The sequence below is a fragment of the Tachysurus vachellii genome, chromosome 17 (genome assembly GCF_030014155.1).
Source record: "Tachysurus vachellii isolate PV-2020 chromosome 17, HZAU_Pvac_v1, whole genome shotgun sequence".
Classification (NCBI taxonomy): domain Eukaryota; kingdom Metazoa; phylum Chordata; class Actinopteri; order Siluriformes; family Bagridae; genus Tachysurus; species Tachysurus vachellii.
In genome coordinates this window covers 17148526-17175696 of record NC_083476.1, presented here as the reverse complement: position 1 = coordinate 17175696, position 27171 = coordinate 17148526, and the positions used below count along the sequence as shown (strand labels likewise).

Below are 27171 nucleotides of genomic sequence, written 5' to 3'. Positions count from 1 at the left end.
ACTGTGACGCTAAACACATTTTGTCAGTTGTGCTGAAAATGCTCAGACATAGCATCCCGAGTTGTTTCATGAACCAGACGTTACACCCGCTTCCACACATTCTCCCTGACAGACGTTATATACGGATCAACGGTGACCACAGCTTCTTACCTTGTGTTTCCTCCTCGGATATAAACGATGGTTCTTTGCAAACTATCGTGGGAACTCAGTGCTGGAATCCAGACAACCACATGGGGAACGCATGTGAGTGAAACGCTCTGAGTGTACAAATCCATAACCTCTACATCCATAAGAAATGAGAAGCGCTCTTGTACTCCTGCCTCGCCCACTCACTAGTGTACAAATTGTGTGGTGTTTGTGTGGAATCGTAATTATTTCAGCTGATCGCCATTAACCTTAAGAAATGTACATGTACATATACAGTAGGTAGTCAGTTACTGGTGGGTGTTTTCTCATCGCCCACCTTGTTATTGTTTCCATGTGAGCTGTGCCACACCCTTTCCTATCCTGATTTTCTGCCATCTCACCTGTTTCTTGTTTACCTTGATGTACTGCTTTATATATGCCTGTCTTGTTGTCTGTGTGATCGTGAGTCATTGTTGTTGTCCATGTTTAATATGTTTTGTTAATGTTAATAAAGCAGCGTAAGGCACTGAATCCTGCGAGTAGGTCTGATTTACAAACAGGTTCATTTTCGTTAATCTATTTGACTTCTATTAAATCTCATGGTATTCATTATTCTCCAAATTATCACACACTTTGATCTGTGATCTGTGTCTAAATTAGGTTTTATTGTGTAACAGCGATAGTGGAATTGCAACTTCTGGGGCACAATTTGACCGAATCAAACGTTATTTCTTTCTTTTTGTTTTTGCTACAATACATATTTCCCTGTCCAGTAAACTATTTATACTGCATTTCAGAAATATGTTTTCTATATTTACCCGAGTGCTGTATGCTGTAACCCTGAGGCAATGCATTAGGTATTTTAAACACCGGGTGCTCAGGTCGTATTCGGGAAAACGTGGAACAGCCACTGAACACAAACACAAAAGTCTTTGGTGACTAAGCATATGTCATTTACAAAAGCATGAAAAGAGCTGCTTTATGTATTAAAACAAGACAGACAATCTCCAAGGAAGACTCTGCTTGTCAACACCAGAGACTCTACAAAGAGTACAGAGTCTGACATATCTTTAGAAAAACAGATACAATTATAATCGTCTTTGATCAGATTGGTCAGGAATTGAGTTAAACATGGTGTTATCTAACTAATACAACACGTGTAAAAAAAAAAAAACTGACATTAACCTTGCTGGAGCAGAACCGCGGGATAAAATAAGGCTCAGTGGGTTTAATATAGAGAAAAGTGACTTTATTTAGGAAAAGGAGATATGTATTGTTCTGGGTGTTTTAAACATGACATGTTGACAACATGACAAATATCAGATCCAAAATTCAAGAACATTTGTCATGATTGAACTTTGATATTTGGACAAGTAGAAAGAAAAAAAAAAACAGTTTTTGGATCAATTCAAAATAATGGTAAGTTGAAAAAAAAAGGAAGAAATCATGATATCTACTGAACTTGGCATGAATCAAAGGAAAGTATCAAAAGAAAGTGGAATTGCATTTCAGTGATTTTGCTTTGTTAGTGACGCTGGAGTGCTTTAGGGACGTATCACAAGTCTGGTGATTAGTTATCAGAGATCGTCTTCTATTCCAGTGCCAAATTTGATCAATCGTACAAAGTGCTCCCATAGACTCCCATATGGATGTCTTTTAGTAATAATACAAGGTGACTCAAGTGGAAAACTTGTTTCTTTCTACATAACTTCACTTTGTTCAATCCAAGAGTTCCAGCACTTAACAAGCATCCAGAAAATCTGACTCATCCTCATAAGAAAAAGAAAACATAGCATGAGTGTTTGGTCTGTAATAAGGAAGGAAAAATCATAACCATAAAAAGAAGAAGAAGAAGAAGAAGAAGAAGAAGAAAACTGCAAGTCTAATAACTTTGTGATAAACTATGGCAGATAAGAACGATTAGATGTGAATACAGCTTTCATTTTTTTTGTTTTTATAGAGATGGAAAGGAAAAGTATCCGTAATGGTGGAAAATAAACAGTTATCAGGGTAATAAGTAATACATATTGCTTATTAATAGACAATTAAGTGCGCTTTAGGAGCCGAAGACGTAGATGTCCAATGACGCTCATTGGTTTCATTTCATTTCAGATTTAATTTCGTTAAATCCATAAGCAATATTCACAGCAGAGAGAAACCTAATATTTATCTGTATTTTAATTAGTAAAACAATTTCTAATGCCGTGTCCTAATGGTAGAGATGTCAAATATAATGGAATAATTAGTCATTATGATAGGGAAGTATTTAAAGGGAAGAATCTGGATTTATGTAAAGAATTGTCAAATTAAGTCTTTTTGATTGCATAGTTATTTAGATCTTTATATTTAAAGTTATATACAGTATAAGATGAAACATTGTAAAAAAAAAAAAATATATATATATATATATATATATATATATATATATATATATATATATATATATATATAAAAATAGAATGTTTTTAGAAAATCAAAAGTCCTGGGGGTGGAGTCTGACCGGATCTAAACTGAGTTGGCTCCGCCCCCTCGGTCAGTGTACTAAGGTTAGGGCTTAGAGTTCGGGTTGCAGGAGGAGTTGAATCAGATCCACGTCCACCAAGTAAGGGCCTGCGTCTCATTTTAGCGGTTTGTGTGTGGTATCTCTTTTCTTTGCTATTTAGAACAATGTCAATAGAAGGCTACTCTTCGCATACACTTAAAGTGATATGCTCACAATTATGAGAGGTGTAAAATGCACTTAAGAGACAATTACATGATTAATCTCCACTGTTTGCACAGCAATTAATCGTCAGCCAAGTTGTGACAGGCTTATTCGCACCTTTATGAGATCTGATTTTAGCTAATCGCAGTGTGTGCTGCTGACAGAACGGTGACAGGTGCTGCTTTTGTGAAAGAATGAAAAGCAAAGTCGAGCAGCCCGAGCAGGAAAGAGTAAAAATGTGGACAGGGAGAAGGGAGAAGTTTTTTCCTGACAGGTTCTGTTTGAAGGCAAACGCTGCTTAGCCAGAGTGAGCGGTTGTGCTGGCAGGCTAGCTAGCTTGCACATATTTGCATCATGGCTACTATCATGCATTCAGGCTCTGTTTCATTCCACACAAAAAAAAAAATAAAAAATAAAAAATCCACAGCCTGGTCTTAAAGACCCTCGGCTCATTGCACAGTGCCTAGATTTCCAGCACAACCCACCAGGATACATTACAGACATGTTATTAACTGATATTTACCTTGTGGATGATACCAAGGTATCACTGTGTCATTATATCAGCTTTAAACACGCGAGAGTACGATGTGATTCGTCGTCATTCGTTGTACACTGAATTAAACGTGTTAGCTGTTTCTTGTTCACTCACTTAGCCTATACTTAAATATTTACATCACATCCACTTATCTATCATTATTATAGATGTATGTATTTGCACAGCATCGAAGATACTCAGTACCTTTTATTTGAAAGCAATCGGGTATTTTTGCTATGACTCCTATTCCGATTAATAGCTTGTAAAACTATTTTTAGTGTGAGAATTAAATGTAACAGGCACTTACTGGTGTGCCTTGTGCAAACAACACTAAAATGGACATTTAATAGCAACCTACAAAAAAAAAAAGCCTTTAGGACAGAATCTTCCCTCCAGAAACAAGGGTTTATGTAGTTAATAGTTTCTGGGAAGGAAAAAATAAAGAACAAAAGAAAGGGGAATAACAAATCTAAAAGAAAGCAGGAGTATAATTGGAAATCTCCATTATGTCTATTGAATACGTAATGAAAATGATCTATTATTCGGATCAAGAGTAAAAGTGTGGAGGTGGAATAAAGAGCTGCGATGCAAACCAGAGGCCAGGAGTTCTCACACACAATATTCAAAATTAAAGATATTTAATGGACCAGTCATGAGTGTCAAAAAGGGAGGCTGCTTTATCGTTTTATTCAGACGAAATATAAAACCGAGTGGAACGTATTTTGATGCAGATTGTGCTACTAATACAACAGTAACCTAGGACCTAATAACTTCCAGTCTGGCGCGTCATGAAGCATTTTATATAGCTGTGTTTATTAGGGGTGTAACGATACGCTGTGACACGATATATCATTCCTTTAAAGCCGGCAAGGTTCCCATTTCACTCCTGAGCCCCAGACTGTAACAATCAATATGCTTTATAGACGTGATGCACGATTACATGTTAGAAAAACAATTAAAAAAAGGTCGCCATCCCGCGTCTGTGATCTCAGTCTGCTCCCATGTGCATCACACTCGCTTCACTCCTCAAAGACAGTGAGCACATTTGTTTACATGCAACTCACAGCACCTTTTAATGTCTGCACTATTAAAGCATTAAGTTTTTTTAAGGTTTGTATTGTAAGACGAGACCAGTCGGAATCCTGCGCTCTCCTGATTTCCAGGCAGGGAACTAACCCGGCCATTGAGGGGTTAACTCTTAATGCCGGTCCCAATCCGACACTAATAAAATAGGAGGGCTGCATCATGAAGGGCATCCGGCGTAAAATCTGTGCCAAATCAAATATGTGGACCAGATGATCCGCTGTGGCGACCCTGAACAGGGAGCAGCCGAAAACAACAACAAGAAGATTGTAGAAAGAAACTCTGTTAAACAAAGAACAGTTTTATTTGTTGAAGCCAATATATGTGTAAGACATTGTGTAAAATGTGATGAGGCAACAACAAACTGTTCATTTTGTTCCTGCAAATGAAACACTGTTAATTCTGTTTGATTGGTGAGTGAATTTTTTTTTTTTTTTTTTTTTACAGGAGATTCTTGTTCCCGAGTAACAGCATTAGAATGTGATCTGCTGCTGTTGTGCCTCTTCTGCCTCGCAACATTTTGTGCATGCTGAAACACTTTCCTGATCATCATGGTGGTAACAAATGGTTATTTGATTCTTCCTGACAGTTCAGACCAGTCTAATCCATCCTCCTCTGACCGCTCTCTCATCAGCAAGGTGTTTCTACATGCAGAATTTCTGATATCTAAATGTTTTTCCTGCCTCTGCTTCTGCTTCCTTCTGAAATATTCAACCAGACTATCTGTTACCAAGAGTGATGTTAAAGTTACTGTGTTCTGATGTTTGAACACTAACTGAAGCTCTTTGCATGATTCTATGCTTGTACTGCTGCCACATGATTGCCTGATTGGATAATTTCATGAATGATAAAGGTTACAGGCGTTCCTCATACTGGCTCTATTTTTGTAAGATATAAAGTGGACCCAGTGAGACTGTATTTGCACGGAGTTCTGCTTTATCTACCTACACTACATTTCATTAAATCTGAAGTGGCACAACAGTATAAGCATTCGGCTAAGCACCGAGCGAGTGTGAATCTTGGCTCTGCTGCAACCGTCTGTGAGTCAGGAACCCATAATTGGCCTTGTGTCTCATGGTGGGCAGGATGTCCTTCCTCTCTCCCCTGTTGATCAGAGTGAAGAGAGCTAAATCGATTGTTGGGGTCTGTTAGCTCATGTACATAGTTAACGCTTTCCTTCAAGCGCGTCCAGCCATCAATGTCTCATGAAGTCTTTCCCTCACATCTGAAATAATCCTGGAGGAACGACTGAGTACTGAGTTTCGGTTGGACCGTTGGGCCGTGTGAGATTCCAAGTTAGCCAGAGAGCAGGAATATTCCAGTTAGAAATATCGAATGGTCCAGCTCTTGCTTAAAAAGTTCTGCAAATGCAGCTGACATGAGTCAATAGTGGAAAGAGTTACCCTTTCATGCCTTTCATACCAGCGCTAAACGTTACTACCTGTGAGTAGCACATTGGACTCTGAACAGAGGAGACGTGTTTGTTTTAATTTGTCACCGGGAATAAGAGTATGCTATTTCGTCATGTTGTCTCTTCACTCATCGGACCAAATGGATGAAGCTATTGAAGACAGGAGTGGAAATACATGTGGGTTTCTGCTGTTAAAGGGTCGACATGTGCTGGGTTGAGCTCCTTTTCTGGTCACCACGGTTGTAAAAACTGTTTATCTGAGTTACTGTAGTCAAGCTTAAGCTTAGTCTCAGTCTCAGTCTCCTCTCTCTCTCTCTCTCTCTCTCTCTCTCTCTCTTTCATCAGGGAATTTCCTGTAGAATGGCAATCCGGTGTATGTTTTTTTTATTTTATTTTTCACATTTTTTGTGCAATAATCAGACCAGAGAAGGTAAATAAAATACACTAAAAATATTTGAAAGTCTGTGAAACGTCTTCCCAAACTACAGCCTGTTTTTCACTCGCTTTGCTACAGTATTTTTTTGAGGGCATGTTGTCGCATGTAAATCAAGTAAATTATACCACACAAACCTTGCCAAATCTGATGCAATTCCAGTCCAGTCCAGAGTGTTGATTTACTTTCAGACTGTACTTCAGCTGCTGGTTTGAAACAGTAACTGGAAGACATTTTCACATCCTGCATCTTTTATATTCGGTGTTTAATATATGAGGTTCAGTAGGCTTCTAAAGACATGACTCACTTGTTCGGTCAAAAACATGTCGTTTGACTGTAATTTGTTTCTTTCGCAAGCATCTGGTATCGGAAGAAAAAATACGGACTAAGTGGGTCGGGGTCAGTTTGGGGTTAGTATGTTAAAGCAAAACTGAAAAACTGAGGGTTTTGTTTCTTACAAACTCTACCACCACAGAGCTCTTCAAACATGTGTCGCTTGCAGATCTGATGGAATTAGGTCTCTGGTCTAATTATTTAAGCATCCCAACAGGCTTCACTTTTGCCAGCACTGTTTCATGTCTTCTAAGCAGGGGGCATATTTACATGTGTATGGCTGAAGTGCAGCGCTCTGCCGGTTACAACAGTGGGGGGGAATAAACACATGGCAACAATATTACCACAGAAAAAAACAGACCTTATTATTTAAAAATCTGCATGGGAGGAAACTGCACAACGTCATACTCCTGTCAAAAATCCACTTCATCCTTATTAACAACATAATATGCCTGTTAGCAATTAAGTTCTTCTGTCGCTCATGGTTAATCATCACGGCAAATATTTGTACCAGATTATGATGTGACAGAATTTCCATGTGGCGTTTAACAGAGGCCCATTTTTTGGGGCCTTTTTTTTTTTTTTTTTTTTTTTTTTAGAAAAAAAATGTTACTACATTAGCTATAATAACAAATTATAAAAATAATACAAAAATAGCTTTTTATAAATGTAAAAAAATACCGCTTTAGGCCACAGATCTTCATTCAGTAGCGAAGTGTAGACTTTGGAGGAAGGAGGCGCACATGTGTCGGAGCTCAGTGCTCGCAGAACTGAACTGCTCTCACACCAGATGGTTCCTCTGCATACTCTGCTTCAATGCTTTATGCTCATCATACATTTGTGGACATACAGTTCACAACACCCTGAGATTGTTTGTAATGACCACACTTGCTGCATGCTCAGTTTGCCTGCCCTCATGCTCTCATTTAATAATTTACATTCTTTTAAGACACGCTTTTAATTGTATTTTTTATGTTCTCATAACCTAGTCTATTTAGGATTATAACATGCTTTCTGTGTAAGCCAGGCATGGTATCTGCCTGTATCTGCCCGTACATTGCCCTGCCACTCCAGGCCCTTTCCACCAGAGCAGCTTAACTGCCACGTTTCAACAACAGTCTCAGCTATGCTAGGTGCTATAAAAATGGTGTTAATGTAGAAGATCGCATCAGCCGGCATGTTCTGAAGTTCAGTTATGTTCATTGGGGGTAAACTGTTGTCTTGCTTTGATTTGCATAAATGTATTTTGTTGGAAACCAGCAGTAATGAGTTTGCACATTTACTGGGGACTGTTGCCATGGTAACTCAGTGACACATCACCATACACAGGCCTATCCCAAATGTTTCTTCTTCCTCTTCTTCTTCAAAAATAAATAAATAAATTAAAAAAATGAACACACTTTTTTTTAGACGTCATTTATGAAGGAGTCTCGAATGTCAGGACTTCCACAAAACAGCCACAGAGAAGTCTTCAGGATACCATAGTTATGGTTTCTTGTTACCCCCAAATCACCCAGGCACACGCCTCAGGGCACCACATCATTTTGTGTGTTATTATTATTGGATGTGTTATATACTGTAAGTGTTGTGTCTTATTTACAGTAGTACATACACAAACTACTGCGAATTACTAACTGTTTTCATAAAAGGTGTCAATAATTATGCAAAGCACTGAATATATATTTATATACAGTATTGAGTGCTTCACAGCAGTCAGGAGGTTTTACAAACTCACTTACACACTTTGAAAGTAAGAAAAAAAAAAAATGTATAAACGCTTGAAAGCGGGACACAACGATACGAAGCAGAAAGCACGGTAAAGGCCGTAAAATCAGACAGTAAAAGAAAGACAGAAAGAAAGTGGAACAGAAATAAAGAAGGTCTCTGTGTAATGTCTGGAGTTTATCCAGTGCATGCACTGTGGGCTCTCTGTAGTAAAAGTAAAGATAGAGGAAACATAGTACAGGTTATGAGCACAGAAAAAAAAACACAGACCTCGAACGTGTCTTTCATTCTGTTTCCAACGGTCGATACTGGATACCATATCCCATCATGCTATGGATTCAATAGACAAACAAGAAATAAATAAATAAATAAAACAAGTCTAAGCAAAGCATCAAGAGTCATGTACGGTTTAAAAGATAGAACCTTTTTATTAGAAGTGCTTATTAGTTTTGGGCAATGGCATTTGTTTTAAAATATGTAGCCACAAACACACTCATGCCACAGTATATCCTCACACACATTCAACCAACATGAATGACGACTGATAGCTTATGCTGTAGACAGATACACTAATATTTCAAATTTAAACACAAACTATTAAAAAATGACACAACTAACCTAACTCTACTCGTAGATCCTATCAGTAAACAACATGGAAGTCTGTTACTTGGATATGGTAGCCTAGAGGTTAAGATGTTAGACTATTAATTAAAAGGTTGTGGGTTTGAGTCCGAGGTCCACTAAGCAGACAATGCTGGGCCCCTGAGCAAGGCCCTTAAACCTCATTTGCTCAGTTGTATAAAATGAGATAAAATGTAAGCTGATCTTGATACGGGCGTCTGCCAAATGCCGGAAAATGTAAATGTGCTTGGGAACAAATAGAGCCGATACATACGAATCGTACACTGCTCATATTATCTACACTGAAACGTGGCTAATGTTATCTAGGTATTAGGCACCACAATCTCTAGACTTTACACAGAATAAAAAAATACACAGCCTATCTCAGTAGCTCAAGTGAGCACTGTTTACATCCATGATGACTAGAAAAGCATCTCAGAATTGCACAGAATATCAAATCCCCAGGAGGACGGGCTACAAAAGCAAAAGACCACGTCGGGTTCTAGTCCTGTCACTGGAAAACAAGAATCTGAAGCTAAACATTCAAAGTGAAGAATACTGAAAGTTGCTGAGACTTTTTTTCAGACACCAATCTGATCTTTGAAGTGAACGGTAACCAAAAGCCCTTGACGTGAATCTGCCTAGTTTTATGGCCTGCACTGCTGATTGGCTAATTGGATAAATGCATGAATCCTCAAGTGTACTGGTGTTCCTGTTCAAGTGGTAGTTGAGTGTGTATCAAATTAGGGAAGGGTATAAAACTTGTCTGGGACACAATGATGTGTTTCCCTGTTACATATTTAATTTCGAAAATAAAGAACCAACCATCCATCTACATTATTTAGCTGTCCTCACGCTAACTTGTTTGTTTTTCGGCAGGCCGACAAATTAGAGCCGAGACAAGCTATTTAACTTTACTCTATACGTGCAACAGAGAGAGTAGTGTCTCAAATCGGGTGTGTCTTAAATCGACCTCTTGGTGCAGACGTAGTAATTTACCTTGACCTTCACCAGTCTAAGATGTCTCAATTTAGAAATTGGTATTTTTCATATGGACTTTTTCGATTAATCAGGAAGTAGTGCTAGTTTAACTGATACTCAGAACTGAGTTTTCGGTACATTTCAGAATTCATCCTGCTGTCTGCAATCAAGTCATTAATACAGACAGCGAGCGAGTCAGTGAGTGAGTCAGCGAGGCGGCGAAGCAGCCGAACACGACCGTGTCACCGTGTCTTGATGAGGCGCTGTGATTCGGATCATGAGCATCCGTTTTTCTTCACACTTTCCTCTTTTTATCCAGCAGGTACAGGTTAATCTTCATCTCATCAGTCCATAATGCTTTATCCCAGGATTCAATAAGAGCTTTTTGTGCACTTTTTAGAAAATCTGGCGATCCATTTCCCGAGGCTGTAACTACTTGTTCTAAACACACAGATCAGAATGGGCAGTTCTGCTCTTAATGGCAATCCATGGCACGTCTACTCTTTTATTCAGGAGAGCATCTTGCTCTGTAACTGTTTTACTCCATGAATCCTTCATAAGTTCTTCAGTCAATCACAATTTACTACTGTAATTTTTCATGGCCTAGCAGGATGGCCGTTGGGACATTTGAGCTTTTTTAAAAAGTTATTTTATCATTGATATGGTGGCCTGATTTAATGGATTTGGCACTTTTTTTGTAATTTGTCCTTTCCAGTTTCAACTGCCACGTCCATAGTCCATAACTTGATATATTGTCATCTTTCATGTGAAATGAACTACTAATGAAATAACTGAGTAGCCGTTATGTTACTATGTAAGATTGTATGTATTATGACATTGACATTTTGACTGATGATTGATTTGTGCATATGATGTCTGGTGCAACATGTAAGATGTGTTTTCTACACAAGAATATAATACAGGAAGCTGGTAAACAAGTCAACTGTAGTTGCCTGTGATATTTATCATTTAGTCAGTATCTTTTTTTGATTTTGATTATTTCTCTATTGACATGCTCAGACATGCTCATGCTCATGCTTTCAGAACTGAAGCCAGGACTGTAAATAAAGATGCATGTAAGAAGAATGTTCTGTTTTCTGCCATGAGGTTAGACAACATTGTTCATATGAGGTTCAAACAAGGTGAAAAATAGGGTGAAACGGAAACGTGTTATGAGATACAAAGCAATTTATTGTTTGTATTCTTAAAGTTGCAGACGTTTTTCTGACAGGCCTTTAAATCCTCCGACTTGATAGCAATCATGATAGCTGGACTCAAGCCTTCAGCATCACCCAACATCAAGATGGTTCATGACAAATTTCATAAACATGACATGTGTGTACAGTAAAATCTCTCCATTTCATTTTCATTCTTTCAGCCTTGCCTTAAAAACTCAATAATTAATATAATAATTTGTGAATGTGTGAACTGCTGTGACTAAATGATCAAATTCTCATGTCTCCTTTGAGAGCTATTGTAGGAACAAAAAAACAAACCCTGTTAAAAAACAGACGCTTTAAAGTTGATTTAAAATGTTAATCGGAGTCACCGATGGTTCTTTTCTGCAACACCATCTTTACTACAACAGCATCTGTCTCCACCCACTCCAACTAACATCGTATCGACTTTCTCGATCTATCAGCACAGGAACCAGCAACATCGTTCTTTGGAAAGATATTTTCCATCCCCCCTAAAGTGCCTGGTAGAGTCTGACAGACTGCATTTATGCAGCTATTGAATGTCACGCATGCCATCCATCTCAACCTCGACAGCACAGCAGGGTGTGGAGGGAATATAAGATTAAGAACACAGAAGTGCCCCAAGGTGCAACACTATGAACAAAGCTGTTTGGAGCCTTAACAGCAAAGCAACTTATTACAGGCCGAGTGTCTCTGCTTCGGCAGACGAGTCAAGCTAAAATATATCTTAATCTTTTTAATCTTGTTGTGGGTCATGGGCATTAGCAGGCAGCTGGAAACGTTCAGGTGAAGCTAATCTGATCTATGAGTGGCACATTATCACTCAGATGAGCGGCACTTGCTAGCCTAGGGGAGATCAGATATCACTTAGCAGGCAGAGCTGCTCTCTGAGCCACTGAATTGCACCTTCATCCAACCAGACACAAAGACTGCCAAGCAACAATAACCCCTCTCTACGGCTGAACCCTACTATAGCGCATGCAAGATGGCACGGACGGTGTGGCTTGCTAAGACGGCCTGGGGCAGAGCGATACAGCTGGCACAGGAGAGCCTACATGCTGCCTTCAAAGTGTGGCCCACGATTAAATACTCCTCCCGGAGTGCACTCGAAAGAAGAGAATGATTTATGTTCACCGATTCTGAAAGGTCTCTAAGCTCGCAGTTCAGACCAAATCTCTTCCCTGCTGAGAATTTGTTTAGCTGAGATGCTAAATCTAATGCTCTTGTGTGCTTAAGTTTACTAATTAATGGCAAGGAATGTTCGGGCCACAGAGAAATACAAATATTTTTAGACTTGTAAACAGGATGTAGGAAGCAACGTGCCATTAGGCAGTTCACCGTCAGGTATCTAAATGACTCTGCAGCAGCAGTTTGGAGATAAGCGGGGAAGCTGCTAATTGGATCCCGGCGAGTCACATGACTGCGTCTGGAAGCATGTGGACTGACAAATCACTAGCAATCATTCTAGCAGGGGGAGGTCATTCCACATACATCGGTGTCGAATTAACGTTGTAGAACGAAGATGGATGCACAGCCAGTGGCAGGCAGTTTACAGCATGGCATCAGGCTGATGTAATAAAGCTTATTAAATGAATAGACAGAGCTAAAAATGAAATGGGCACAGATGGGCAGGAAAACAGCAGCGCTGGGTGGCCACGCCGTGCAGCTCGTTCAAGCAAACATAAACTGTATAGATGTAGAGGAAAACTGTCATGCAGGGACCGCCGGATTGGCGTTGCCAACATGCTTGGAGGCAGACGATGGCGTAGCAAAGTGTGACCATTTGGCGGTGGCAGGTGATACAGAGTCCCAGCTCAGAGACGATGGAGAGCTAGACAGCTGCTAAAAATCGCTGGATATACAAGCAGCCGTCAGCTCAGTGCCCGTCAGTCTGGCATAAATCTCCTGTTAGGTGCTGCACACCAAGACTGACGGCCTGAGAAGGCACTGGAGTGAGCGATGCTTAATCACCCTGCCTCTATTGTTCTGCCATAGTCGAGGCCACAATGTCCCCTACAACCCCACCATGAGAGTCTCTCTCTCTCTCTCTCTCTCTCTCTCTCTCACACACACACATGTTATCCTTCAACTTCCCCCTCTCTCCCTCTCTCTCTCCACATCTCTGTGTCTCTTTCTCTCTCTCTCCCTATGTGCGCTTTCTACTTTTCTATCTGTGTCCCTTGCATGGTGTAGAGAGGTCAGTGACTCCAGCTGCCGCAGTGTACAGTTACGTACTCCTGAAGCTAGCAGGAATAACACCTCCGCTCTATTGGAGCTATTGTGAGCTTACAGATACACACACACACACACACACACACACACACACACACACACACACACACACACACACACACACACACACACACACACACACACACTTGTCCCAGTCTCCCTCAGGAGTACAAAATAGAGACAACTGCTCTGTTTTTCATTTTAGGCTACGGATCTTTATATAATCGATTTCTGGACAACTGTTCAATATCTGGCATGGCTCCCTTGAATACGTCAGTGCATCCTGAACATGCAGTCAACTTGCGGTTTGTGACAATACTGCCAACGCAAAAGGACACGGAATATGCAAAGCTGGCCTGGTTAAGTTCATCTCCTAAGGTGATCAGGTCACGTAGCTGAAGGTTTAGCTTCAGTAAGCAGATCTTATGTAAGAAAAGACCAGATCAGTCTCTCTCTCTCTCTCTCTCTCTCTCTCTCTCTCCCCCTCTCTCTGCTTGCATCTGGCATCCTGATGTGCTTGGTAGTGTCAGATAATTATCTACATTATCTGTTGCTGCTCACCCGATTTACCCACAAACATTCCAAAGGAGTAGTGAGCTCCTTTAATTACCTACTCCCTCCTACGTTCCCTCAGGAATCACCCGAAATAAACCAGGGATTTGTCATAAAGCAAGCTGTGGTCATACTGCAGCATAAGTGGAGTGGGCAGAATCTTATAGACAGAGCAACGTAAATTGGACAACACGATGTAAGCCTCTGAATTACATGCTGCTTGGGCAATTTGCGAGATTGACCTGGACCTTCACTAATGATAAGCACTTCAGTAGTCTTAATCGCCATGCTCACACCATCTACCCTGGACGTGCACTGGGTTTCAAAGCTTGTCTTCAACCTCGGGTGTGTTAACTATAGATTTGAGTAAACAACGCTGGCTTCGATGATACAAACCAAAAGGAAAAAGTTGCCCAGAGGTGAAAATGACAGACAGTGACGACCTCAACAATGAACTTTTACCCAATCATCATCTGCAGAAGCAATGAATTGCTTTGTTTTCATTTTTTTAGGCTGAGTCATGCGTCAGGGCAGATTAACAAGATACCCAGCTACTGGGTTCTGCATTGCCCTAAGAGACACACTGTTTGTGTGTGTTTGTGTGTGTGGAGAGAGAATGAGAGAGAGAGAGAGAGAGAGAGAGAGAGAGAGAGAGAGAGAGAGAGAGAGAGAGAGAGCGACCTTGATGTTCAGGGACAACAGATTGTGTGTGGGTATTGTGGGCTGAAATGGTGAGCACATGGCCTGTGACCACAGCCAGGCTTGAGTTCTGAGCTCAGGCCCCAGGAGTGGCTTTTACAGACATCAGTAATTACCACTGTCAGCTCACACTTACTCTGGTGTTGGTCACATGACCCCACCTCTTTGATATGCCTTCTCCTCTTCCTTAACATGACTACTGCTGCTGCAAAAACAAAAAAAGGAGGAGCTGGAAGAGTGAAGCTTGAGCGGTACGGTAAGCATGGGCAGCCTTCTGCAGAGAAAAAAAAGGAGGTGGAGGGAGTGTGGGCATCCCAGAATGCATGCATTAACTATTCTTCCACTATTAGTGAGTTGCAATGGAGCTGCAGGGGAATAGAGAAAGTAAGAAAGAGAGGAAAAGAGAGAAAAAGAGAAACAGACATACAGAAGGACAGAGAAAAAATGGAAAAGGAGAGAGACTCAGAGGTGCATGTTTGAGAGAGAGAGAGAGAGAGAGAGAGAGAGAGAGAGAGAGAGAAAGAGAGCAGTCAAAACGCTCCATATGGGTAACGCTGAACGTGAGGTGTTTTTCTTATAGTGCTACACACAAAGAGAGGGAGGTGGTGAGTAAGACTTGTAAAAGGTGTGGTGATCTCCAAGGCAATTTCGTGCCTTAGAAGCTGTCAGTCTATGCTCAGAGATGGGCACGTTTCAAAAATTTTTGAGAAAGAAACTGCCTGTAATTCTCCTGCTGAAAGGAAGAGCCAAGCATGCAGCCAAGACATATCTCTATATGAGTGGTGCAGAACATGAGGGGCTTTACTTAGAGGTAAATAAGGAGGTGTCTTTATGAACGGTGGTGAAAAAGAAAAAAAGAAACCAGGCATGGAATTGGACACCTAGAGCTTTTCATCTAGGTAATACTGAGCTTTCCATATTGGTGGTGTTAAACATAAGGGGTTTTCTTTTGTGGTGCCAAAGAGATAACTATCTTTCAGAGTGGTGCTGTTAAAGACAAACAGGAATACACTGCCTCTAAAGAGATAATACAGAACCTTATGCCCTGTCATTATTGGTGGTGGTAAATATGTGGTCCTTATGGGTGTGGCCAAAAATAAGCAGCTGTCATAATGGGTGGTGGGTAGAAATTTCCATATATATGACACTGAGTTTTAAAAGCTCTCTTTATGTGTGGTGGTAAACAAACACTGCTCCTACTGGTGCTGACCACATAAGTGGCTTTGAATAGTGGTGAAAAGAGTCCCAGGCATGTAGATAGTGGAGTTGAAACTAAAATACTATTCTAATGGGTGGTACTAAACATGAAGTGCCACCTTATGGGTGCTGAACCGTTCTTATTTGTGGTGCTGAAAAAGATAAAATGTTCTTAAAGAGGAATTGTTCTGATGGTAAAAAAAAATGACTAGCATGCATGGGGATTTTTACATATACAAATAAAGCTGTTTTTATAACTGGTGCTGAAAAAGAGGTGAAAAAGAGGTAATACAGAGGTTTAGGAGCTGTGCTTATACAGTAGGTAGGGCTTTCCTTATTCATGCTGTTAAACACAAAGAGCCACCCTTGTAAATAATGATAAACATAAGGGATTTTCTTAAAATAAATAGCTAATAGGTGGTGCTGAAAAAGAGAAACAGAAATATTAAACCATTGGAGCTGTCTTTATAGGTGATGTTAAACATGAGGAGCTGTTTTTATGGATAATCCTGAGCCTAAAGAGGCTGTGTGAAAAAAAAAAAAAACATGAGTACTGTAAGTTACATTAGATAAGTAATTAAAGCTAAACCTTACAATCTGTCTATAATGGAAGTATTAAAAATCATTGAAATGTAAAAAGTTGTCCATTATGTTTAAAAGGGACACGGTATGTCTACACATAAAAAGATCACTACATGCGTCCTTAAAGATAGTGCTGCACAAAAGGAGCTGTCCTTATGGGTAGTGCTGAACAAGAGGAGCTGTCCTTATGGGTGGTGCTGAACAAGAGACGCTGTTTTCAAGGGTGGTGCTGAACAAGAGACACTGTCTTCACGGGTGGAGCTGAACAAGAGGAGCTGTCCTCATGGGTGGTACTGAACAAGAGGAGTTGTCCTTATAGCTGGTGCTGAACAAGAGGATACTCTCGTTATGGAGAACACCCTTGTGGGTAAATAAGCGAAAGATACTGTAAGACGCTGTAGGTGGGTAGTTAGGTAGGCAGGCAGGTGTGTAGATAATGCTAGACCTTAGGAGCTGTCTATATTGGAAGTGTTATAAAATCTAGACATAATTGAGAAATGTATAAAGTTGTCCATTAAGTTACTGTCTATAAAGAGAAACACTGAGTCAAGGCACATAAAATCATCACCACCTGGGTATTGCTGGAGTTGTTCAAGTGACAAGTGGACACATATAAAGCTCTCCATATAGATGGTGGTAAATTTGAGCATATGGCCTTTGGGTGGTGTGGAATATGTGGGGCTGTCCTTATGGGTGGTGATGAACATGAGAAGCTGTTCTTCTCGTGGAGCTAAAAAAACAAAAGGTAGGCATGCAGCAAGACATGCAAGGATCTGCCTATGTCGATGAGGCTAAAAAACAGTAAGAAATAGGCGCTCTTCCAAGCAAACCAGTCTAGCAGCAATGAATCAGTACTCTGTGTGTGTGTGTGTGTGTGTGTGTGTGTGTTGGGGGGAGAACATTGTTGCTATCCTCCTCTTTCACCTGCTACCTCTGCATGTAATATTATTAACAGAAGTATAGGAGTTATGTGACTAATACACGGTCATATTCTATATATAATCGCAATAGGGGCAATATGAGGAATATTATATGCAGGTCATTATCTTCACTCTCATTATAATGTGCATTGATTTCTTCCATTCATTTGCCATTTAAATGAATACAGTCAATCAGTATTCTGCAAAGTCACTCATGAGCACAAAATTGGCAGTAAGAAAAAAAACAAAAGCATGAAGGAGATTAAAAAAAAGAATGGTTATTAATTATGCAGTAAATTTGATAACGCATCAATTTTCCATAAGTGGGTCATCTCTCATCCTTAAACAGTGCAATTGAAACATGGCGGGAACATCCCTCATCGTTGCTCTTTTGCCTTTAGAATGGCTCCAGCAAAGGACAGGAGTGAAGGGCAAAGAACAAAGACGCCCTCGTTTGCACAGTCCTTCACACGCCAGACACTCACACTGCTTACATGCTCTCTGTATGCAGAAGGAGAGAATAAAGCTCACTATCTGTTCGTCAAGGATGCACTGCTCTCCCATCCCTCACGCGCTTCATGTGTGGAAGGCCAGAGATGGCTAGAGAGATTCCTTATCGGTTTGGGGAGATGAGATTTGGGTTCAATCCTGACACTCAGGAGAAGTTATTGATAACATTTAATCCCCTTTTCACCGAACTAGTACCTGCACCTTTATTATGACAGCCTACAGATGTGCATTGTCATGCAGGGTCTGACTGGCTTTGCACAAAATACCATTTTATAGTAACAAATCTGTGCTTTTCAAATAACAGGCTTGTGCTTTAATTTAAAACATGCACCAATTTGTCTCTAATAGAAGTAGTGAACATACATGACAAAGTGAACATATGTCATCATTTTTTGCATTAGGCTAATGTTTTCATCTGCTTATTTTTATAACACAAACACAAACACCAGATCTATCTAATAATTATCATGCTTGTTGGCATAGCAAGCAGAAATAATTAATCTCACCAGATGGAAGGTCTGAGCATGGATGAGAAACACACAGGTAAAAGTTTGTCTACACTTTGGAGACCTCTTAAAGGCTTTATATCAGACCCCTACAAGAGTGTTTTCCCTGATAGATAATGCTTAACCATCTGAAGAACCCTTAAAGAACCTGTTTTCAAGAGTAAATACACAAACTGCTGCTACTACACTGAAACACTGACTTCATCAATTATACCCACAACAAATACAAAAATACACAGATACATTTAAACAAAAGAAACAACTAAAAGAAGAACTGGCAGTTGCCAGAAACAAGCAGAACTGTGGGTGAATCGTCCCCTACACACAATCTGCTCTCGCTAGTGGAGATGACATTAGCAGCAATATGGCAAAAATATAGTAGTTTAGTTGACTACTTGTATCAGGAAAAACAACAGCACCAAATAAAAAAAAAAAAACTCCTGTATGATCATCAGTAGGCTTATTGTTATATTTTGTATGTAAACTGAACAGTTTATACTTAAACAAATGTAAATTATTTCTTTTTTTTGTCTTTATATTATTTCTGGTCTTTATTATGATTGTGATTATTTTAATTGTGTGCATTTGTGAAACGGATCATTTAATTAACCTTTTCCCTGTTGCCCTTTAACTGACTTTTTGATTTTAAAAATATGCAGAATAACACTTACAATATTTGCAAGTCTACAGGATTTCTACAGCAGCAGTTCTGGTCCTAGTGCCACCTAAAATATTTATTAAAACATTAATGTTTCGATAGTAACAAATACAACATTGCATGGCAAATCCTTTAACAGCACTTCATATAGTGACATCATTTAACATCCATCCACAGAGTGCAATTCTGTACAAATCTACCCTAATATATTTATTATCTAATTTATTCTATTCTACTGTATAATATTCTATACTATACTATTTCATGGTCTTATTTTAGAATTATTCTATATAATTCTTTTCTACTCTATAGTATTGTACTTTATTCTGTTATATTCTAAAATGTACTATATTCTATGTACCATTCTACTCTATACTATATTTTTTCCTCTCCATTCTAATCAATTCCATACTATTTTGTTTTAATCTAATCTATAATATACTATAAACTGGGGCGATAAATATTTTTTATCACAATGTAGATCATTTCATATCTTGAAACAGCGTATCACAATATATATTATGATTAAAAGAAGACTGCATGCAGTGACTGCTTTTTGATCACTATGTGAACGGTTATTTTCCTTTGATTTGGAAATGGTTTTAAATAGCAGAATATTATGCACTACAAAGCTCATCCTCAGCTTTGGCCTAGCATACTCTATATAAGAGCGGCAACTCAAGTTCAATGAAATTTTTCTGACTTGGCATTATATACCTCGGACTGAAGATTCTGATTACTGCTTTAAAGCCTGTTTTCTTCACCGTGTAAATCGGGGCCATGTCTTTATAGATGAAAGTTCTTACGGTACTCGTTATTACTTCCCATCGCTGCAATGCTTTATCATATGGACTGCCCTTCGAAAACAATTTCTGTCGAGAGCTTTGAACTTGTTTGCTTTTAGCTATTCTTTTTTAGCTTGCTATGTAATTGTTTGATGATTTTCCTGTAGGTGATAGAAGAGAATTGTCATGTTTCATTCTAATTCTGGGACCAGTCTGTGGTGCATCTTACAAATCACTGTTTTCAGGTCAGTATCTTATTTGGTCCAAATGACTCAACTACATGAAGTTTTAGGTACTAGTTCCTTAAAATTTAGCTCTGCTTATGCTTGTTCTGTGTCATGGGGACTTTTCCTCTATAGCGCACTCCTCCATGCTACAGTATATCTCCATGCAATGATCTGATTAAATTGGATCCGTGAGGATTCAGACATTCAGTCTTTGAGGACAACAACCTCCTAATCAAAACACAATTATTCATTAAGGTACATTCTTCATAATGGCATTCTCTCTTGTTTATGACAATTTATTTTAACAAATTAAATTGATTAAAAAAAGTGCTATACAATAAATAAAATTTAATTAAATTGAATTAAATTGAATGCTTGATTTTTTTTTTTTATATAACAGCACTAGCAGATGCTAGCTCTGAACTTAGTGGCACTAATCAGCTGCTGAAACGTGGCTTTTGTAACATTGGCCATAAAGAAAATTACAGAAAATATCTAGCCATAGATATTCATCACACAGATCTACTAAATTAGAATACTGAATACTAGAATACTGTATTGTATTCTAATGTGTTCTTTTCTATACTATTCTATTTTGATCTATTCCATAGTATTTTATACTATTTTGTGTGACATCAGACACTCCCTACATCTTCATATGATGGTATCATAACAAAGGTTTTTTTTTTTCATTCACTTGGCCAAACATTGTGTAGCTTTATGTACTGATTATTTTATTGTTTACGTAGATGCTGATTTAGCTTCAAATTACAAATAGGAGTATTGTTTATGTTAAAAACTATTACACCCCTCATTTTTTTCACTAAGCAGAGCACACAAATTGATCATTTTAATCTGTTCTTCTTAGTATTTCATGGTTTTCAAGACACTTTTTCTGCATTAGAACTATAGGGTACTTTGTTCAGGATGGAGGGGAGGAGGCTGGCACAAGATATCATCTGCTCAGCTAGATTTTCAGTTTCAATTCACTTCTAGACTTAGCTGCAAATTGCATTTTTGAGTTAAGGAGTTCATGGAAAGCCCTGTGTGTAGTTTTTCTGACTGTAGCCCCATTGTATTGTTAGCCTTACCTCAACAACAATGCATAAAGAAGTTTGAAAAGGAATATGGATCATAAGAGATGAAAACGCTCGGCTTTGCAAGCGGAAATAAATATAATGTCCTCACTGCTTCTAATTTAGCTAAATAAACCCATTTCAGCACTGCCTTAAGTGAATCCACTCATCCAGAACACCGTCTCATTAAAACATCCTAAAATCAGGGCTGAAAATAGGCCACTGTACTGGACTGACACCCATATGGTGAGATGAAGTAGCTCTTTAAAATGGTGTCAGTATGGTACACAGTGTTTAATGTATTCATCGTTCAGTGAAAATGGTGATGCAAATCAGCAAGTTCCTGAGAAAGCTCGAGTCTGATTCATTGCTGCTTCCTAACAGTGTGACACACTGAATTTAAACACTCTATGCTACTGGGAGATCATAAGTTTCAAATCAGAGGATGGATCCAGAGTGCAAATCTGACCATGCCGTTTGGATGTGAGAGACGGCTCTCGCTCTCACCTGTTAATCACAGTGATAGTAACCGATCATGAGTGTCTGTGAGTTCAGGTATGTGGAAGAGGGCAGACAGCATTTTTTTCTGCATGGTAGCGCTTTTGTCTAACACAACATGGGCAACAGATTGAAAAGACACGGTTGGCTAGCTTCAAATGTCTCAGTAGAAGCATGTGTTAGACTTCATATTCCCCAGTTAGTAGCTGTTTAATGATACGGGAGAATTGCTGATGAATTAGAATAGGCAGCTGACCAAACTGAGGAGAGAAAAAAAGCAAACAAATCTTCAGTTTTGTAATTTCAATTAAAAGTCACTTGATTGCAACTGTTAAATATTGCATCACTACAAAAATCAAACCTACATTATTTACTTTTAAGATGTTACTTATCAACGGAGACCCAAAAGAGTTGATTCACTGATTCCAGGTATTGAATACTATAACAGGCAACTTCAAAATTCACTTCCACAATCCAAAAATGATTCACCTCATACAAACACTGCAAGAACAATTAATTAGACACTGAAGTGTTTTAATCAGCAAGACACCCAGTAGATATTTATTTTATAAATATCTATAGAATTTATTTGGTCAATATTGTGCAAATCTAGGCTTGAATTACAGGTTAGACCTTTAGTTGCAAAAAAAAAATAAAAAATCGCAACCAAAAAGTACAGAATCATCCTTGCTGACTTGAAATTATTCTTATGCTGATAGATTAACTGATGAAAATATCAGTAATATAGTATTGCAGTTGTATTTATCCGGCCTACATTTTAAAAACAAATGATTAAATCAAAGAAATAATGAACAGATTACTATATCTGCCTTAAGTGTATTACACTACATCCCAGAATTTATTACATTACATTGGTCCCAATGTATGCAAAAGAAATAAAAACATTTTAGCTAACGTGCAGCTCCACAGGAACCTCGTGACCTCTTTTAATCGGCATCCATTGATCTGTGCGTGCGCCAGCGTCTAATCAGTCTAATCAAGTAAACATTAATCGGCATTTTCTGTTTGCTTTGAGAGCACATACAAAATAATTGCAGACTGAAGCCAGGAAATGAAAATATGGTGAACATTTTGAGCTTTTAGCTTTATATTGATATGAACGGTGTGGACAAGTTAAGATGTCCTTAAAAGTGCAACAGAAATTAGAATTGAATTATTATTATTCACTTCAGTTGATTATTATATTATTATATTTATTATTATATTATTATATTATTATTATTATAAAAATTATACACATTTGTTAAAACTATTTGCATTTAACAATGCAAAATATCCAAATTGTGTTATATGACTCAACCTCATCATTTAGTACTTTAAGTAATTTTAATCATTTTTAGATTTGTTTTTCTACTGAATATTTTTTCTAGTAAGACCATCCCACGGTAGATGCCGTTGATATACAAGATACTGATTGTATTGATATCCATAGTCATGTGTAGGTGTTAGTAAACTAATTTACATAAGGCTGTATGTTTATATGAGACTCAGTACTGGTTTTGAATCTGAATACATGAATCATTCTGTAGCAGCAGTTTCTAGTCTGTGTGCATGTGCCATTATTTTAAATTATATTGTCTCCCGATTAATAATCAATACAGTTATTGTTATGATTATTCTGCTTAAAAATCCAGCCTTAAATTATGGGCTATTGTATTATGGAAATGATAGGTAGGTAGACAGGTAGACAGACAGACAGACAGACAGACAGACAGACAGATAGATAGATAGATAGATAGAATTATGTTCAATTATGACTCCTATCTTTCCCGGTCTCTGATATTACATCCATGGAGAACTATCGTACCCAGTAGGCCAGTATGTATGTGCAGTAAGTGGGTGAATACACACTTCTCAAACTTCTCAAGCCACCCAGGCCAAGCCACATGTGATATTTCATCATCCACACTATAGCGTGCTTAAATAAATAATTGATACTTCTCCGACTAGAAGACCATTTGATTTTTTCTTTTCTGAACCTCCATTTATAAAGCTCATGAAAGTTTCATGGATTGGGTGTACAGTGCGAGGAACCGCTTGCAAAACCCCCGACACATTCAAAAGGGGCGGATTCCATTACCGCCATCATTTCCTGCTGGCTAGGATCCATTTAATCTTCATTATACCAAGAATAAAAACATATTTGCATCCCATACTATGCTCTTTATGACCCTATCTGCTGGTAGAATAAATAATAAAGATTTTTAGTCCAGTTGGGAAATAAATGGACCAGACCAATACTGTGAAGTGCTGCATGTGGCGACCAGGTGGATGAGGTGTTAGATATAGATATGAAGAGTGCAGTGAAGGCAAATAAATGATTTATTTATACAACTAAAAAAAAATCCAGGAAGGTAAGTGTATTAGTATTTAAGACAGGGGAGAGAAAAGAGAAGCAGATGAACAAGAAACATATGAAAGTGTCTCTCTAGCACTTCTTCCCAACTGGCCACCACACAGCAGTTGGTGATGCAGTTAATTACGGGTTCAGTACATGGAAAGCACTCAGCAGACAACAGATGCCGGAAGGAGAAAGAGAACGAGAGAGAGTGAGAGAGAGAGATAGAAAGAGAGAGATAGAGAGAGAGGGAAAGAGAGAGAGAGATAGTGAGATAGTGAGATAGAAAGAGAGAGATAGAGAAAGATGGACAGAGATGGAGAGAGATGGAGAGAGAAGGGAGAGAGAAAAAGAAAGAGAGAGAGAAAGAGAGAGAGAGAGAGAGAGAGAGAGAGAGAGAGACAGAGATAGTGAGATAGAAAGAGAGAGACTGAGAGAGAGATGGACAGAGATGGAGAGAGATGGAGAGAGAAGGGAGAGAGAGAAAGAAAGAGAGAGAGAGAAAGAGAGAGAGATAGTGAGATAGAAAGAGAGAGACAGAGAGAGAGATGGACAGAGATGGAGAGAGATGGAGAGAGAGAGAGAGAGAAAGAGAGAGAGATAGTGAGATAGAAAGAGAGAGAGATAGAGAAAGATGGACAGAGATGGAGAGAGATGGAGAGAGAAGGGAGAGAGAGAAACAAAGAGAGAGAAAGAGAGAGAGAGACAGAGATAGTGAGATAGAAAGAGAGAGACAGAGAGAGAGATGGACAGAGATGGAGAGAGATGGAGAGAGAAAGAGAGAGAGAGAGAGAGAGAGAGAGAGAGAGAGAGAGAGAGAGAGAGAGAGAGATTTCCTCTTCTAACATCTGATAGTTTACCTAGCAAACGATAAGAGAATAGTGGGTGGATGAAATAAGACACAGGGAGGGGGATTTCTCAGCATGGCGACAAGCACGTCAATGCCAAATCCCTCCCAAAATATAGACTCGTATCGATGGGTGAATCATTTATCATTTGACACACTGATTCAGTCAGGTGAGTTGTATATCAGGTGTATATTAAACTCAGAAAGATGCGCGCGCTTGGGCACTTAGCAGGCTTGGGGGGGGGGGGGGTGTTAAAGCCTCGGAATCGTTTAAATCCGATCAACTTGTTTCTGCTACACTGTAAACACTACTTCAGTCCCATGTCAGAGGAAACACGGCGCAACATTCTACAGTATTATTATTAGTATTAATATTAATGTTACTTAGTCGCCACGCAGATACAGGAAATAAAAGCCGGAGAAATAAACTGTAACCGCAAACCCAGTGAAATCTTCTGTGTTGGGTTTTTTTCCCCCTCTCAACGCCATGTCTGTCAGTTCCAGCGTCTCTCCAAACATACCATGACAAACAGCTCGGTCTGTTACCTGCTCGTCGTGCAGCGGTGTCACCTCGAGAACCAACCGAGGACGTTCTTTGTGTAATATCCACGCCGTATAGAGTCCACAGACACAGCTTCTTTTTCCCCCTTTTTCCCTTCCGGAGTTGTCTCTGAGACAAAACCTGCTCCACCTGCGTCCGTGTGTGAAGACAAGAGCCAGAGCGGAGCCTGGTTGCTGTTCCCGCGCGCGCCGCTTGCGCCCTTAACCCGCAGCGCTGTGTGGGAGCGCGAATGAGGGCGCGGTCAGCCGAGCAGCTGTCCAATCAGCGCGCAACGCGAACCCGCCGAGCTAACCAAGACCACTGCGGCACGCGCTGTCCAACCTAGCATACTTTATCAAATACAGTGTACAGTTTAGCTAACATGACTTAACGATTCTCATGTTTTATTCACTATTTTATATCATATTGTATTAGCTACGAGATGACAAAACACACTGCAAAGCTGGATATATACAACTGCAAACTAGTAGAAGATCATCATCTTTGCCAGCTGGTTAGTGAATCTTGGAAGGTTTTGTGAATTGTCTATAATAATTCTACACTGTTCACAATTCTATTAACATTAATGTTTTTTTTCTCATTTAGGAAACATTTGTCCTAGTAATAATTGTGGTAAATCTGGAACACATCCCAGGAACACAGGGTGAATGTCAGGGGGAATTCTCTGTGGATGGGACACGATTAGTCCCATCTTTTGGAGCAAAACCAGACAATTCGGTTTCAACAAATAATGTTAATTATTTAGCTAGAGTAAAATTCGATCAACGATCGAATTATCTTGATAGCTTGGACATTTAAAGTGAATCCGGAGTGTTTCTAAAAGCCAGCATTTGACCAACATCATTCAGTTCTAGTCTACATGATGTAAAGGTGGTTTATCTAGATTAGATAAGTAGATTTAACGCTAACACTTTCCAGACAGTTATCTTATAGTTGGCTGATCTACTTTGCAATCCATAAGACATGTTATTTTTTATTTCAGATTTCAAACATCTATTTACCAAAAACAAATCATTAGGAAGCTGGAAAGTAACTAGCCAGTTGTTAAAATGGTCTAACAGCTTGACCAGCTTGGCTTTGTTTTGGCAGCTGATCCCAAGTCGGATAAAACTGAATTTTTCACCAATGTATCACCACCTTTGCATCACAGTAATCATCCGTAAGTAGACATCCTAAACTTGGTGTTTGAATGAAGGAAAGCCAATATGTGACCTCCAAAATGTGTGACTTCTTTATCAGCAGTATCTACACAATTTTGCTCATTTTGCAGAAAAAACAAATATGGATTATAAATCATGTATTATTGTGTGAAGTTTGTCAACGCAACCATCGTAGTGCATCATAACACAAAAAAAAATATATTACATAAGAAGGACTAGAGCTGTGTCTTTAAAAGTTTCAGAGTAATAGACACCTGTCTATGGATGTAATATACTGTAGGGTACAACTCCAGTGACAATTCAAAGTACCATTGATTTAGTGTGTGCTGCAGTGATATGACTGTGTCAGGCACCGCAAAAATGCTGACAAAATTAAATTGTCAGCATTATAGAGAAAAATTTAACACTCACCGCATGGACAAAGGTTAGTGTTTGCTTACAAGGTGCAGCATATAAATATTTGATATATTTTATATATATGGTATATTGTGTAGACAATAGGTCAATATATAAATGAATTTTTGATACATTGCATGCAGCAAACCGATAAAAATTCATTACTAAATGTTTCATTTTATTTCCAGAGAAAGAATGATTTGATTCAGACCCTCCTTCCCAACTACATCATACATTTCTAATACACTTTACTA

At 38.9% G+C, this 27171-nt stretch overlaps 1 protein-coding gene across 2 annotated transcripts in view; it reads right to left on the bottom strand.

The window, feature by feature from the left end:
• Positions 1 to 25545, bottom strand: part of nrxn2a (neurexin 2a) — a 364908-nt gene extending 339363 nt beyond the window's left edge. Inside the window, exon 1 of one of the 2 annotated variants that reach the window (XM_060890359.1) lies at positions 25346 to 25545. The gene's annotated coding sequence lies outside the window, so the exon portion shown is untranslated. The remainder of the gene's footprint in view (positions 1 to 25345) is intronic. The other variant, XM_060890360.1, reaches the window with a different exon arrangement.
• Between the last annotated feature and the right edge of the window lie 1626 nt (positions 25546 to 27171).